This window comes from Miscanthus floridulus, chromosome 7 (genome assembly GCF_019320115.1).
Source record: "Miscanthus floridulus cultivar M001 chromosome 7, ASM1932011v1, whole genome shotgun sequence".
In the NCBI taxonomy this organism is placed as follows: domain Eukaryota; kingdom Viridiplantae; phylum Streptophyta; class Magnoliopsida; order Poales; family Poaceae; genus Miscanthus; species Miscanthus floridulus.
Window position 1 is genome coordinate 44,611,541 of NC_089586.1, and position 15,116 is coordinate 44,626,656.

General features: G+C 44.8%; 1 long non-coding RNA gene across 1 annotated transcript; it reads right to left on the reverse strand.

Annotated features, from left to right (window-relative positions):
* Positions 1-13,788: 13,788 nt before the first annotated feature.
* LOC136464928 (uncharacterized) lies at positions 13,789-14,262 on the reverse strand. Its single transcript, XR_010761301.1, has 3 exons — positions 14,177-14,262; positions 14,001-14,093; positions 13,789-13,919 (listed from the first exon to the last, which is right to left on the reverse strand). It is a non-coding gene; the product is annotated as an uncharacterized lncRNA (long non-coding RNA).
* Between the last annotated feature and the right edge of the window lie 854 nt (positions 14,263-15,116).

A 15,116-nucleotide genomic window follows, 5' to 3' on the forward strand; every position in this document is an offset into this window, starting at 1 on the left:
GCTATTCATTATTCATGTTTACATTGATCATGTGTTTTACTTTGGGATTAAAATAACTTGTTGCTACTCTTATGCTAAAATTGTGACAACTAAAAGCTGAATGCTGTTAAACCTGTGTCAAGCCTTTTGAGCCTCATTAACCCCATGTTACACTTGTTGAGTACGACACGTACTTACGCTTGTTTATTTTCATTATTTGGATAAAAATCCCGAATGGGTAACCGATGACTATGGTAATGACGACTTTCCTGAGGATTACTAGACTTGTGGTCAACCAGTTGACATCCCTATGATATGGAGCTTTCGCGAGAGATTTTTCTTTATACTTCCGCTACATTTTTGTGAAGACTCTGTATTATTATACGTGATGTAATAAACATTTGTGATGGTACTATCTATACTTTGTTGGCTTATGTGTGTGACTGATCTCTAGGCGCACATAAGATTATGCAACCCATTTTCTCCTTGAAATCAGGTGTGACAGCATGGTTTTGGGTATTGAGCTAATGTGATAGTTTGAGTGGATTTATACTATTTGAATGGGAGGCTGGACATCAGGGATAATTTATGTTGGGCTCTTGATGGTATATGACTAAAAAAATACTTCACTCTTGGTTGGGCACCATCAGGGAAGGGAAAAGGGTTTTCTTGACGGTTGTTCACCGACGGGGAAGCCAAACACGATCTCTGATTGTGGGTCACCGACGAGAAAGGTTTAAAACAGTCCTAATGGATGCGACTGATAGGGATTGATTCCCTAATGGTGAAAAGAAAACTGATGCGGAAAGTTATCCCGGACGATCGATGTTGTTTAGGAAATATTCCATGACGATTTCCATCAGGAATCGTTGACTTTCCTTGTTAGGTTTTCCCTGACGGGTTATCCTTAGAGCCTTTTCCTGTGTGCCATTATGAAAGATGCTTCAGACCTACAGGTCACTAAAAAGTTCAAGCGCACCTAGCTAGTGCCATCGTCGATCTTTTTTTTGCGCTCCACGCCATTCCGTCCACTTTGGCCTCTAACGATGTCAAACTGACAGATAAAATGACTATTTTACCTTACAGTTGAGCTCATTTATCAGCCACCCAAACCTCCCTCTTTCTCTTCTCTTCTATGCCACAAAACGACAACGCTCAAAAGATGTAGCGCGGCGTCGCAGAAGCAGCTGAGCCCATCGTTGTAGTACTTGGTGCCGTGGAGCAGGAATACCTCATCTTGGCGTTGGTGTCCAGCTTGAAGTCGGCATGGAAAGTGCGGTTGAGGAAGCCCTTGAGGTTTGAGGTGGGACTGGAGGGGCTACGAAGGTGGTTGGACAACACGAGCAAGGTTCCGCATGGCGGCGCGCGGTCCAAATGGCATGGAGGAAGGAGTTGACGTAGAAGGCGACGGCGGCCGTGGGTGTCGGGAGCATCTTTGATCCTCAATAGCGCGCATGCAACTTTTGCTCCATGGCGAGGTACGTGACCGGTGGAGGGACGCGCAGCCGATGGGGAGCGCATAGCCGGCGGTGTGGCGCGTAGGAGTAGTGGGCTCTGGTGGCGCGTGGTCCTGGGGGTCAGCAGCGTCTCTGGCCCTCATAGCGCGCGGGCGAGCTATGCTTCGTGGCGGGGGGCGCGGCCGGTGGCGGGACGCGCATCGGTGGCAGGGCGCACGGCCGGTGGTGGGGCGCATAGCCGGTGGTGCGGAGGGCTCAGGGGCAACGGGCATGGCGTGGAGCAGTGTGATAGCCGTGGCGTGGTCCCCCGCACGAGCTAGCACCGAGAGGATATCGTTGTAGCCGGAGACGGTAAGCGTGGTGGCGTCACGCGGTAGGAGGTCGAGCACCTTCACCGGCTCCTCCACGAGCAGCTCCATGATCCGCTTCATGCAATCCTAGGCATAGAAACATGACCTCTTGCTCCTGCCCTCGCTGCCCTGTTCGTCGGAGCGTGAATTGAGGACTTGGGGTGGTGCTGTGTCTCTATGGAGGATGTCATTGCCGTTGGACTATAGAGCAAGGAGGAGCTCCGGCGGTGGGGCGCGTAGGGCAGGGCTGGAGCCGAGGATCCCGACGCTACAGGCAGTGAGCTATGAGTGGGCAGTGACCACAGGATGTCGCTCCCCTTTGCAGTTTAGCACGCTTGTGCGGTCCACCTCTGAACACGGCCTCTCGGCTCCGTCACCCTCGTCCATCCACCGCTCCACCTTCCCCGATCCACAGCGGCTCGATGTCGCTCCCCTTCCCCAACCTTCGGCGAGGCTCGGCAAGGGCCATGACGGGAAGGCAAGGTCGGCGAGGTTGGGAGATCGCACGTCCTCTCCGTCGGCATCCTCCCCCAGCGGTAGTGTAGCACTAGAGCACCATTGAGGCAGGGCATGTGTGGCTTCGCTAGGCGCTCACCGCGTGTTGACTGTCTTCAAGCTCACCGCGTGTGCCAGGGGTGGGCATCCCGGGTGGACCAGTTGAGTGGCCAGCACCATCGCATGGGTGTAGGGGCGCTTGTGTAGCGTGGAGAGAGCTAGGGGAGACATGGGAGACTAGGGCATTTTGACATTTTACGTAGCTGGGCTTACATGTCAGAGCTTGACAAACTGCAAAAACAAGACGGAGGTTGGACTGAATGGTACGAAGGACAAAAAAAAGTTTGATGATCGTACATGGGTGTGCTCAAACTTTTTAAGTAGCCCGTAGTTCTGGAGCATCTTTCCTGATGCCACACAGTTAAAATGCTCTTATCCCTGAAACTAAAGGAACCTAGTTGAAGTCCATTCGTTGTCCGGCAGTCCACACAGGGACCCTATGCCAATTGCCATCCTTCAGATGGCACAAAATCCCATTCGTGCATGCATGACTCGGTATAATCAAGAAGGCAACCCAAAATGGGTCTCCCGTATAGGCACTCTGTTGGAGGCTTGTCAACAAAATATCGTCAGTAGTCCTCCGAGGGGTATCCCACAAAGGTAGATTGATCGGTAGAGATGCATGTAATCAAGAACAAGAAGGCAACAGAGACACACGAGTTAGACAGGTTCAGGCTGTCAATATGATGTAATACCCTACTCCTGTGGTCTGTTGATTTGTATTAGTGATATTGCGTGAGTTTGGAGGGGTCCCTACCCACCTTATATAGTCCGTGGGTAGGGTTATAAGTTGGTTAGATCTAAGAGATAACCGAAAAGTAATAACATATTATAGGAATCATGGGATCATATGTATCCTAACAGATCTCGTAGTATCTTCAGGATATCTTCTTGGTGTCTTGCAAAAGGCGCCGAGCAGAGTCGTGCCCCGCAAGGCTTCATCTTGTGGGCTAGACCACCCCTAGGGGCGCAGCCCATGTGGTCTGCCATGGGTATCTAGGGTCATACCCCCCACAGCTAGTCCCCAAGCACCTTGTACCCGTTGTGCAACGCTGTCTTGAGCTTGTTCGAGCAGGTGCGAACAAAGTCGAACAGTCAAACTCATGGTCCGACCATCGTGAAGAGTTGCCGAGCAGTTGTGAGCAGTTGCCAAGTAGCGTGAACCATCGCTGAGCAACGTGAGCCATGTTGACTGTAGGACACAAGTCTAGTTAGCAATGGTCATTTTAGCCTCTTTCACTTCACTCATTTCATGCTTCCCATCTCACTCTTGTTATTTGCTAAATTTTATGCTTCTTTCGCATCACTCTATTATGAAAATTATTGCTTCTAATCTAACAAAATCTAATTCTATAGATGCATCGTGCCAATAAGACCACTCGCATCAGCACCGGAGGCTACTACCCGCCTCGTGGATTGTATGAGCCCATGGAGCCACGTGAGGAGGAACCTTAGGAGCAGAAAGTTGACTCACCAGCACCTGCACCTACACCGGAGCCACTCTAGGAAGAGCCCAAAGAAGTGGAGGTCGTTGTAGTGTCTGATGATGATGATGAGGAGGATGTTGTTCAAGAAGATCAGCCTACCCCTGCCATAGGATGGACTACAAAGATCTTATACAAACCAGGGTGTGAATCCTCCGTTTGGGACGTAGTTGTGGAGTATGTCTGCGAAGAACATACGCACCCTTTGGAGGACACTTATTGGAAGACTAGGGCGTGCATCTCCATCAGGGATGAAGAGAAGGAAGGATATCGGTTGGACGGGAGCTATTCGCATCGTGCTCGTCATACCACCATGGAAGATGGCATAGAAGATGTAGCCGCTGAAGCCTGCATGGGTCTCTGTGGCCGCCGTTTTAAGGATATGAAGGAGGACCAACATTAATTCCTCCCTCGCCAACATCTTGAATTGGAGTGGGCAATGATGGACCCTCAGGGTATGGATCCAACTACTCAAGTGATGGTACACTTTGGCTGTGAATTAGTAGGAAAGATTCGACGACTGGAAGATCAGTTAAAGGCACATCAAGAGATTCTTAAGAGATACCAACAGGTGATAGATGACCAAAGGGTGAGCCTCAACCTACCAAGGATTTATGATAAACTTTCCCATAAACCTCTCCCATAGGTGTTGGAACTCCCTTCTATGTAATAAGACGTTAGTAGCATGGGTCAAGTTGAGTCACGTCGAGTCTAGTAGTGTGGTGTAAACTTTGGTGTGCCTAGTTGAGTTATTATTATGTTTATGTGTGAGTTGGATTTTTGTAATGAGTGCTGGAACTTTATGGGCATGTCTGCAAGTTCCATAGTTAAGAATATTAAAGTTTGAGTCAATAAATAAATAGTTGGGTTTGATATATCTTGTTCTCTTGGATCTATTTTTTGGAGCAGTCTGCCCTTATCTCAATGCCCATCTAAATCCACTAGACCAAAAATTATGATTTTTTTATGGGAACAACTATACTTAAGTATATTTCTAATGCCTCTAGAATCACCCCTATATCTGATCTGGTTTGAGAGATATAGCTGTTTCAATTTAAAGTTTTTGCGCAGTATAGAATCTGGAACAGTTTCAGCTTTGTCCTATTTTTGATTAACCTAATGACAGAATCTGGGCATGTGATCTGAATAAAACTTCTAGATAATTTCTTAAGCTTTCCTACCATGTAAAGAACACATCTTTTGGATATCTAGAACTCAAGATATGACTGTTTTATAAAGCTACTAATGTTAGAACTCGTCCAGAAAATTTTTAGAATGTATTCTATATCTGTATAAGTGTCTATAGCTTGGAAATCTCTAAATTTTGAATATTTGTGTTGGATGTCAGATGTCTGGAAGAGGAAGAGGCCGAGGTCATGGAGGTGTTCCCCCACATCCACCACCATCACCACCGCCACCTACTATTGGGCATCTTCTAGCAGTGCAGACACAACTTATGCAAGCTTTGGTGCAGAATCAACAGAATCATCCAATTGGTGGGGCACCGCGTGACAAGCATGGTGAATTCTTGAAGGGCCGCCCCCCAATGTTTTCTCATGCCACTGATCCACTGGAAGCAGATGATTGGCTTCGTGCAGTGGAAAAACAACTCAACATAGCGCAGTGCGACGACTAGTAGAAGGTGTTGTACGCGTCAGGACAACTCCAGGGAGAAGCTCAAGACTAGTGGGAGGCATTTGAGTATGAACATCCCACTAATGCTCCTCCTATCACCTGGTAGGAGTTTAGAGAGAATTTTAGATCGTACCACATACCTGAAGGATTGATAGAGCTGAAGCAGGAGGAATTTAGAGCTCTGAAACAAGGATCTATGTCTGTAGCTGAGTATCGTAACAAATTTGCTTAGTTGTCATGCTATGCTATAAACGAGGTGGCTAATGATGCTGATAAGCAGCGTTGCTTTCTCAAGGGTCTGTATGATGGTCTGTAACTCTAGCTTATGTCCAATACACATCCCAATTTTTAGACACTGGTAAAACACGCTATTGTTATTGACAATAAACGCAAAGAGATGGAGGCCAAGAAGAGGAGGCTTCAGGGATAGGCCTCTAAAAGCAATACTCGTCCGTGCACCAATCCTCTACAAGGCTCCCAATAGAGATACAAGGGACCACCCAATCAGTGGAATCATGGTCAGTACCCTCAGCGCAATCAGTTCCAATAGCTTCAGCGGAATTAGCAACAGAGTGGCTCGGAGACACCACGCCAGGGAGCACCTAACAACACCCTAATGAAGACCAATGCCCCTAGCTCTCCCAACAAGTGTTTCTGTTGTGGTAAAGAGGGTCACCTATCATATAACTGCCCTGAGAAGCCAAACCAGCAGACCCCATAGAGGCAAAATAGTTATCAAAAGCCAGTACCCAACACAGGAAAGGTGAATCATGTGTCTACAGAGATGGCGCTTGTAGAACCAGAAGTCATGCTCGGTACGTTTGATGTCAATTCCACTCATGCCACTATTCTTCTTGATTTTGGAGCTTCGCATTCTTTCATATCACAAGCATTTGTTAGAGCGCATAGCATACCCTTATGTGCCATGAAAAATCATATATTAGTAAACTCACCAGGAGGTAGTATGCAAGCTTCTTATTGCTGTCTTCGAACTAGTCTATCCTTAAGGGGGTAGAGTTCAAAGTGAGCCCCATTGTGTTGAGAACATCTGGCATTGATGTGATTCTAGGTATGGATTAGATGAAGCAAAACCGAACAGAAATTCAGTGTCAGGAGAAGGTGGTTGTTGTGACCACACCGAATGTGGACAAAATCAGTGTCGACGTGGTAGTACAAGCACAACCGACAACCATAGTGAATCAGCTTGATGATAGTGCCAACAAGGAGGACCTAGTAGTGGATGAGTTTCTAGATGTGTTTCACGATGACTTGTCAGGTATGCCACCTGACCGTGATATTGAGTTTATTATTGAATTATTACCTGGAATTGCACCTATAGCTAGGCGTCCATATAGAATAGGGGTTAATGAATTAGAGGAACTTAAGAAACAAATAAACGAGTTGTAGGAGAAAGGTTTCATCCATCCTAGTTCGTCACCTTCAGGAGCGCTGGTTATATTTGTTGATAAGAAGGATGGTACCCAAAGGATGTGTGTTGATTATCGATCCCTAAATGAGGTTACTATCAAGAACAAGTACCCGCTACCTAGAATTGATGACTTGTTTGATCAGTTGAGAGGTGCTTGTGTTTTCTCTAAGATTGATCTTCGTTCTGGTTATCATTAGTTGAAGATTCGTGCAACTAACATACCCAAGACAACTTTTACTATGAGGTATGGTTTGTATGAGTACACCGTTATGTCCTTTGGATTGACCAATGCACCTGCATACTTTATGTACTTGATGAATAAGGTGTTCATGGAGTTTTTGGATAAGTTTGTGGTGGTATTTATCGATGATATATTGGTATTCTCCAAAATGGAAGAAGAGCATGCTGAACATCTAAGGTTGGTCTTGTAGAAGCTTAGGGAACACAAGTTGTATGCTAAGCAAAGCTAGTGTGAGTTTTGGTTGAAGGAAGTTCCTTTCTTAGGCCATGTTGTCTCTAATGGTGGAATAGCGGTAGATCCAAGTAAGGTGAGAGATGTGTTGAACTGGAAACCACCAACCGATGTGGGAGAGATTCATAGTTTCTTGGGATTGGCTGGATACTACAGGAGGTTCATAGATGGGTTTTCTAAACTTGCCAAGCCTATGACGGCTCTGTTGGAGAAAAATGCTAAGTTTGTGTGGTCTGAGAAGTGTTAGGCTAACTTTGAGGAATTGAAGAAGAGGTTGACTACAGCCCCAGTATTTGTTTTGCTAGATTTGAGCAAGAACTTTTCTATCTATTGTGGTGCATCTCGTCAGGGTCTTAGATGTGTTCTTATTCAAGAAGGAAAAGTAGTGGCCTATGCATCCCGATAGTGGAGAAAGCATGAGCTAAACTATCCAACTCATGATTTGGAATTAGCAGCAGTGGTTCATGCTTTGAAAATATGGAGGCATTATCTTATCGGACATAAGAGTGATATCTATACTGATCAGAGAGTTAAAGCAGAACATCAAAGACCTACAGGATTGTTGCAACCAATGAAGATACTAGAATGGAAGTGAGAAGAAGTTGATATGGATTTTATTGTTGGGTTACCACGCACTCAGAGAGGTTATGATTCCATATGGATGATAGTGGATTGGTTAACTAAGGTTGCTCACTTTATACCAGTCAAGACTCATTATAAAGGACCAAAGTTGGCCCAATTATATATGAAGAAGATAGTGTGTCTACATGGAGTTTCCAAGAAAATTGTGTCTGATCGAGGTACTCAATTTACATCTCATTTTTGGCAACAAGTACATATTTCATTGGGAACAAAGTTGAATTTTAGCACAGCATATCACCCTCAGAAGATGGACAAACTGAGAGAACTAATCAGATTTTAGAGGACATGTTGAGAGCTTGTGCGTTGTAGTATGGTACAAGTTGGGACAAGAGTTTGCCTTATACAGAGTTCTCGTATAACAACAGTTATCAAAAGAGTCTCAATATGGCACCTTTCGAAGCTTTGTATGGACGAAAGTGTAGAACCCCGTTGTTTTGGAATCAAACGGGAGAAACTCAAGTGTTTAGACCGAACATTTTAAGAGACGCAGAGGAGCAGGTAAGGATGATTAGAGATAACTTGAGAGTGGCATAGTCTCGATAGAAGAGTTATGCTGACACTCGGAGAAAAGAATTGGTTTTTGAAATAGGGGATTATATTTACCTAAAAGTATCACCTATGAGAAGTGTGTGAAGGTTTAGCATGAAAGAAAAGTTAGCACCAAGATATATTGGGCCTTTTAAGATTTTAGAGAGACATGGTGAAGTGGCTTATCAGTTGGAATTGCCTAAGAGTTTGTCAGGTGTACATGATGTGTTCCATGTGTCTCAATTAAAGAAGTGTTTGCGTGTAGCTGAGGAGCAGATACCATTAGAGGAGCTTATAGTTAAGGAAGATCTCACCTATGAGGAATTTCCGGTAAGGATTTTGAAGACGGTAGAAAGGGTTACGAGGAGCTGAGTTATAAAGATATGTAAGGTTCAGTGGAATCGGTATACAGAAGATGAGGCTACTTGGGAAAGAGAATAGTATTTGAGGAAAACATACCCGCAACTTTTTGAGTAAGCATCGTCTGAATTTTGGGGACGAGATTCATTTTAGGGGGATAGAATTGTAACACCCTAAAATTTGCATCAATTTAAAATAGGTAAATTTCATTTATTTATGTATTTTGTGAGCATTTAAATTTGGAAAAATAATAATTTTGTTAAAAATAAAATCAAATATATGGTCTACATACATGTTTGTGCATTCATGCTGATGCATACCTATTTTTGTGATGCTTGGGTTGATCAAAATTTGCAAAAGGATTTAAATTTAAATCTAAATTGGATTTGAAATGGTATTTAAGAAAATAGAAAAGGAATTTTATCTTCTTTTCCCTTCTGGGCTTTTGGCCCGAGCAGCCCAGCACCAACTCCCACTCTTCCTCCACGGCCTAGTTCCTCTCACCAGCAGGTCGGCCCAGCAGAGGCCCAGCACCGCACCGTGCACTGTTTCTCTTCCCCCATGCGTGACCGCATCGGACACGACTGCCGCCGCCGCCTTCGCAGCTGATATGCGTCGCCTTGCCATGCCTCCCAAGGCTCCAAGGCCTTAAATAGTGGCCTACCATGCATGTGACTTCCAATTCTGAGCTCCAGAGCTGAAGCCACCTTGGCCGAGACGTTGCACCACGCAACCCTAGCGCCGCCGCCATCACTGCCCAATTCGCCAAGCCGAGCACCGCTCTCCGTCGCTCCGCACTCCGGTAAGCCATCTAGCCGAGTTCGTTGTTTTCTCATCTATCTTCTAGTGGCCTCAATTTGTTTTCTCATGGACTATAGGCCATAAGCCACTTCCACTGCTCGACCGCCGTCGGTGTCACCGTCGGCCAGCCGGCGTTGCTATTTCCCTACCCGATCTGTTTCGGATTGTTAGATCGTGATCCAACGGTCAGCATTCATTGATATCGATTTAGCTGGCCTTTTTGCAAGGAAGCACCTAAAGTTTTCTATGTGTTAACCCGCAGTCCAAAGCATATTCCTAAAATATGTTTTCTTCTTTTGAAAACATAGTTTCTTCGGTTAGATCCAAAATTTGTTTTCATCTATTTACAGTTTTATCACTAATCTTGTTTTAGCCCTAAAATCTTTGTTTTAACTTCGATTTCATCCGTTCAAGTTGCATTAGATTCATAATTGTGTAATCTACATGTTCATACTACTGTTAAGTATGTTTTCAACTTTTGAAATTCGAGGTTAGATTTAATTTATTATTTTATTAAAAGAAATCTTGTTTAATTCATAACTTCTTCATTTTAGCTCCGATTTTTGTGATATTCACGTTTGTGTGTTCATAGCGAGACGTAGATTTATTTTACAAATTTTTCATATTGATTTTATGCTGATTGGTGTATTATTCTAATCTATAGCCTTTGTTTGCTATGCATGATTGCTTCTGGATGCTTGTATGTTGCTGTGATTATCGAGTATAAACAGTGAGCAATTCATGGGTGATCAAGAGTACTACTTTGAGGAGCAGGATAACCAGGAACACTTTGTTCAAGGAAAGTATAGCATGGGATCATCCTTATTTTCTATCAACTTTAATACATTTAATTCATATTGCATGTGTCACCTTGATAGATATTCCCTCTAATTGAACTTATACCTTATCTCCTATGGGATATGCATTGGGTAGCTTTGCTAGTGCTCAACTAAACCATGATCTTATAACTTGACTAATGGTATATGCAATAAATATTAAAACATGACTTTTTAGCAACATGGAAATAGGAGGCTGGAGTGTTTAGCTACTTTCTAAATGCTTTAGATTCCTCTCCCTAAGGACTTATCTATAAGCGAACATCCGGGACTCATAGTACAGCTATGAGGGCTACATGGCTCGGGCTTTAGCTTAGTATAAGGACATTTTCTAGCTTGTTAGAGGTTACCTTTATGGCATAAGAATGACTTACCGAATCAGGTATAGTGTGGCCTCTGTCCCCTTAGGTATAGGTTGCGCGTTATTGTACCATCGAGAAGGGAGGCTCTAAATCTGTTTGCTGAGTGAATCTAATAGCCCTAACTTGTTAGACAAACCTTTGAAAGGCTTCATAGTAAACCCTGTCTGCTCACATTGGAAGTGTTTTGGGAGTAATTAACCCGGGCATATGGGTATCCCGACTCATAGTGAAAGTGTACAACCTCTGCAGAGTGTAAAACTGGTATATCAGCCGTGCTCATGGTCACGAGCGGCCTTAGACCCTTACGAAATACATGATCACTAAGAATTATCCATTTATGCTATTCATTATTCATGTTTACATTGATCATGTGTTTTACTTTGGGATTAAAACAACTTGTTGCTACTCTTATGCTAAAATTGTGACAACGAAAAGTTGAATACTATTAAACCTATGTCAAGCCTTTTGAGACACATTAACCCCATGTTACACTTGTTGAGTACAACACGTACTTACGCTTGTTTATTTTCATTATTTGGATAAAAATCCCGGATGGGTAACATATAGCTATGATAATGATGACTTTCCTGAGGATTAGTAGACTTGTGGTCAACCAGTTGACATCCTTGTGATATGGAGCTCTCACAAGAGATTTTTCTTTATACTTCCGCTATATTTATGTGAAGACTCTGTCTTATTATACGTGATGTAATAAACACTTGTTATGGTACTATCTATAATTTGTCGGCTTATGTGTGTGACTGATCACTGGGCGCACATAAGATTATGCAACCCATTTTATCCTTAAAATCAGGTGTGACAGCATGGTTTTGGGTATTGAGCTAATGTGATAGTTTGAGTGGATTTATACTATTTAAATGGGAGGCTGAACATCAGGGATAATTTATGTTGGGCTCTTGATGGTATATGACTAAAAAAATACTTCACTCTTGGTTGGGCACCGTCGGGGAAGGGAAAAGGGTTTTCCTGATGGTTGTTCACCGACGGGGAAGCCAAACACGATCTCTAATTGTGGGTCACTGACGAGAAAGGTTTAAAACACTCATAATGGATGCGACCGATAGGGATTGATTCCCTATTGGTGAAAAGAAAATGGACGCGGAAAGTTATCTTGGACGATCGATGCTGTTTAGGAAATTTTCCATGATGATTTCCATCAGGAATCGTTGACTTTCCTTGTTAGGTTTTCCATGACGGGTTATCCCTGGAGCCTTTTCCTACGTGCCATTACAAAAGATGCTTCAGACCTACAGGTCACTAAAAAGTTCAAGCGCACCTAGCCAGTGCCATCGTCGTACTTTTTTTGCGCTCCATGCCATTCCATCCACTTTGACCTCTAACGATATCAAACTGATAGATAAAATGACTATTTTACCCTATAGTTAAGCTCGTTTGTCCGCCACCCAAACCTCCCTCTTTCTCTTCTCTTCAGCGCCACAAATCGACGGCGCTCAAAAGATGCAGCGCGGCATCGTAGAAGCAATTGAGCCCACCGCTGTAGTGCTTGGTGCCATGGAGCAAGAACACCTCATCTTGGCATTAGTGTCCAGCTCAAAGTCGGCGTGGAAAGCACGGTTGAGGAAGCCCTCGAGGTTCGAGATGGGGCTAGAGGGGCTACAAAGGTGGCTGGACAACATGAGCAAGGTTCCGCATGGTGGCGCGTGGTCCAAACAGCGCGGAGGAAGGAGTCGACGCCAAAGGCGACGGTGGCCACGAGTGTTGGGAGCATCTTCGGCCCTCAATAGCGCACGGGTGACCTTCGCTCCGTGGCGAGGCACGCGACCGGCGTCGGGACGCATAGCTGATGGGGGGCGCGCAGCCGGTGGTGTGGCGCATAGGAGCAGTGGGCTCTGGCGGCGTGGTCGTGGGGGTCGACAGCGTCTCTGGCCCTCAACGTCGCGTGGGCAAGCTTTGCATCATGGCGAGGGGCGTGGCTGGTGGCGGGACATGCACCGGTGGCAGGGCGCATGGCCAGTGGTGGGGCGCGTAGCGGGTGGTGTGGAGGGCTCAGGAGCAACAGGCATGGTGCGGAGCAGCGCGATTGCCGTGGTGTGGTCCCCCGCGCGAGCCAGCGCCGAGAGGATGTCGTTGTAGCCAAAGATGGTTAGCATGGCGGTGTCACGCGGCAGGAGGTTGAGCACCTTCACTGGCTCCTCCACAGGCAGCTCCATGATTCGCTTCATGCAATCCTGGGCATAGAAACGTGACCTCTTGCTCCTACCCTCGCTGCCCTATTCATCAAAGCATGAATCGAGGACTTGGGTTGGTGTTGTGTCTCTATGGAGGATGTTGTTGCCGTTCACTACTACAGAAGTTAACTGTAGGGGCAGCTCTAGAGCCTCTATAGGGGCGGCTACGCCAGCCGCCCTTCCCAGGGTGTTCCTACAGAGGGTGCCTCTGTAGGGGCGATTTCCTGACTACCCCTGCAGTGCCCTCTGTAGGGGTGGCTGGTGTTTTCAGCTGCCCCTACAGTGCCCTCTGTAGGGGTGGCTGGGAATATCAGCCGCCCCTGTAGTGGACTTCTATAAGAGCAGCTATATCACCAGCCGCTCCTGCTATGTGTATTTGTAAGGGCGGTTCAATCAAGAACCGCCCCCACAAATATACATATATACATCCACAAACACAAGACCATTATTTAGAACATCATCACAAGTCATAATTCACAAAAGTCCATCATTACAACATAGTCCATTATGAAGTCCATCATTATAACATAGTCCATTAAGAAATCCACAAGTCCACATGCAAAACAAAGTCCAAACCATTCCAAAGTCTAATACAAACCATACCACAAGTCCACATTGTCATCAACGGCCTAGGGCTAGCCTATCAGTCTCACGAAGGTGTTGGTATAGAGGATCACTACCTAAGTCGGAAAGAAGATGATGGTAAGTGCCTTTATGGTACACAATCTGGTCCATTATGAAGTTGCAAAGGTCGCCGACCATCTCTAAGAGCTCGTCATCCTTGTATGGGTTCCTTCTCGTGTCTTTATCTTTCTCCAACTACAAGAGAACAAGTTTAGGTTTACTATATCACAACATATGCAAACTTTTCATACTACGAGCGAAGAGGTTCAAACTTACCAGATTGGGGTTTCTATTGTAGCCACCGATGGTACTCATCATAATACATGTGTAGTATCCACAATGTAGACTCTCAGGCTTCTGCTTGGGGCACTGTTTGTTTTGCATATGGAGATGTTAAGTAATGCTATTGATAGACACATAATATATGGAGTACCAAAGTAAATGACACTTACCGCACATAGAGTTTTGACATACAACTTTTCCTTCTTATTTGGATGATGCCTCCCCTTATGTTCCTAGACATAGTGCCTGAATGCCCTGTTCCAATGGTTTTAGCAAATGCAACTTGTTAGTATCCCACATTGAACCTTACAAGTATGTATACAAACATAGTAGCTAAAATGAGGATTGTCGATATGTATACGTCTTGACAATTGCTATGAAGTCTTTGTATGTCTCGACTGGGAAATCCGCTGAATCAAAGACCCATGCCATGCTATGTGAGAGCCAGATGCCTATGCAAATCCAGTGATCGCTGCATGAATTTAGTCATAGAAGGAACACATAAGCTCTTTTGCATCGAACAAAGTATATTGAACAAAGCTAAGTATACAGTCGAACTTACTTGAAGTGGTATGGTATCCATATAGTATCATGTTGTTGGAGATTTTTAAAACATAGGGCAATGTATGCCGCAACCTTGAGGGACTCTTCCAATATTTTCTTGTTCCTGATGTCCTCTTTCTCCTTAAGTGTCTTTCTAGCTCCTAGTTCTTTGCAATCTAGTTTCCACTCTTTAGGGTAATTAAAATTTGTTGATGCTATAGGTGAAGGGTCTATATACCCGTGTTTCAGAGCTAGCCTCTTTCTCACAAAGTCCGCTTGCATTCTACAAATCACGGCGCGGGTTAGTTACAACAAAATCAAAAGATTACATTCATATCATATCGAGAGGGCAAGGACTTATAGGCACCACATGCGAATTAGATTCATTTCCATTCATCCAAGGTGGAAGCATGCCTGGATATCCTTAAACTCAATGGCAATTTACCCACCTAGGGCTCCAAATGTGCCGGTAGGGATCCATGCTTGTAAGATTTCTAGTTCTGTTATCTGAGCACGCAAGTACCAATCGTGGAACTTTCTCATTCCACATGGCAAGCACTGTATGAC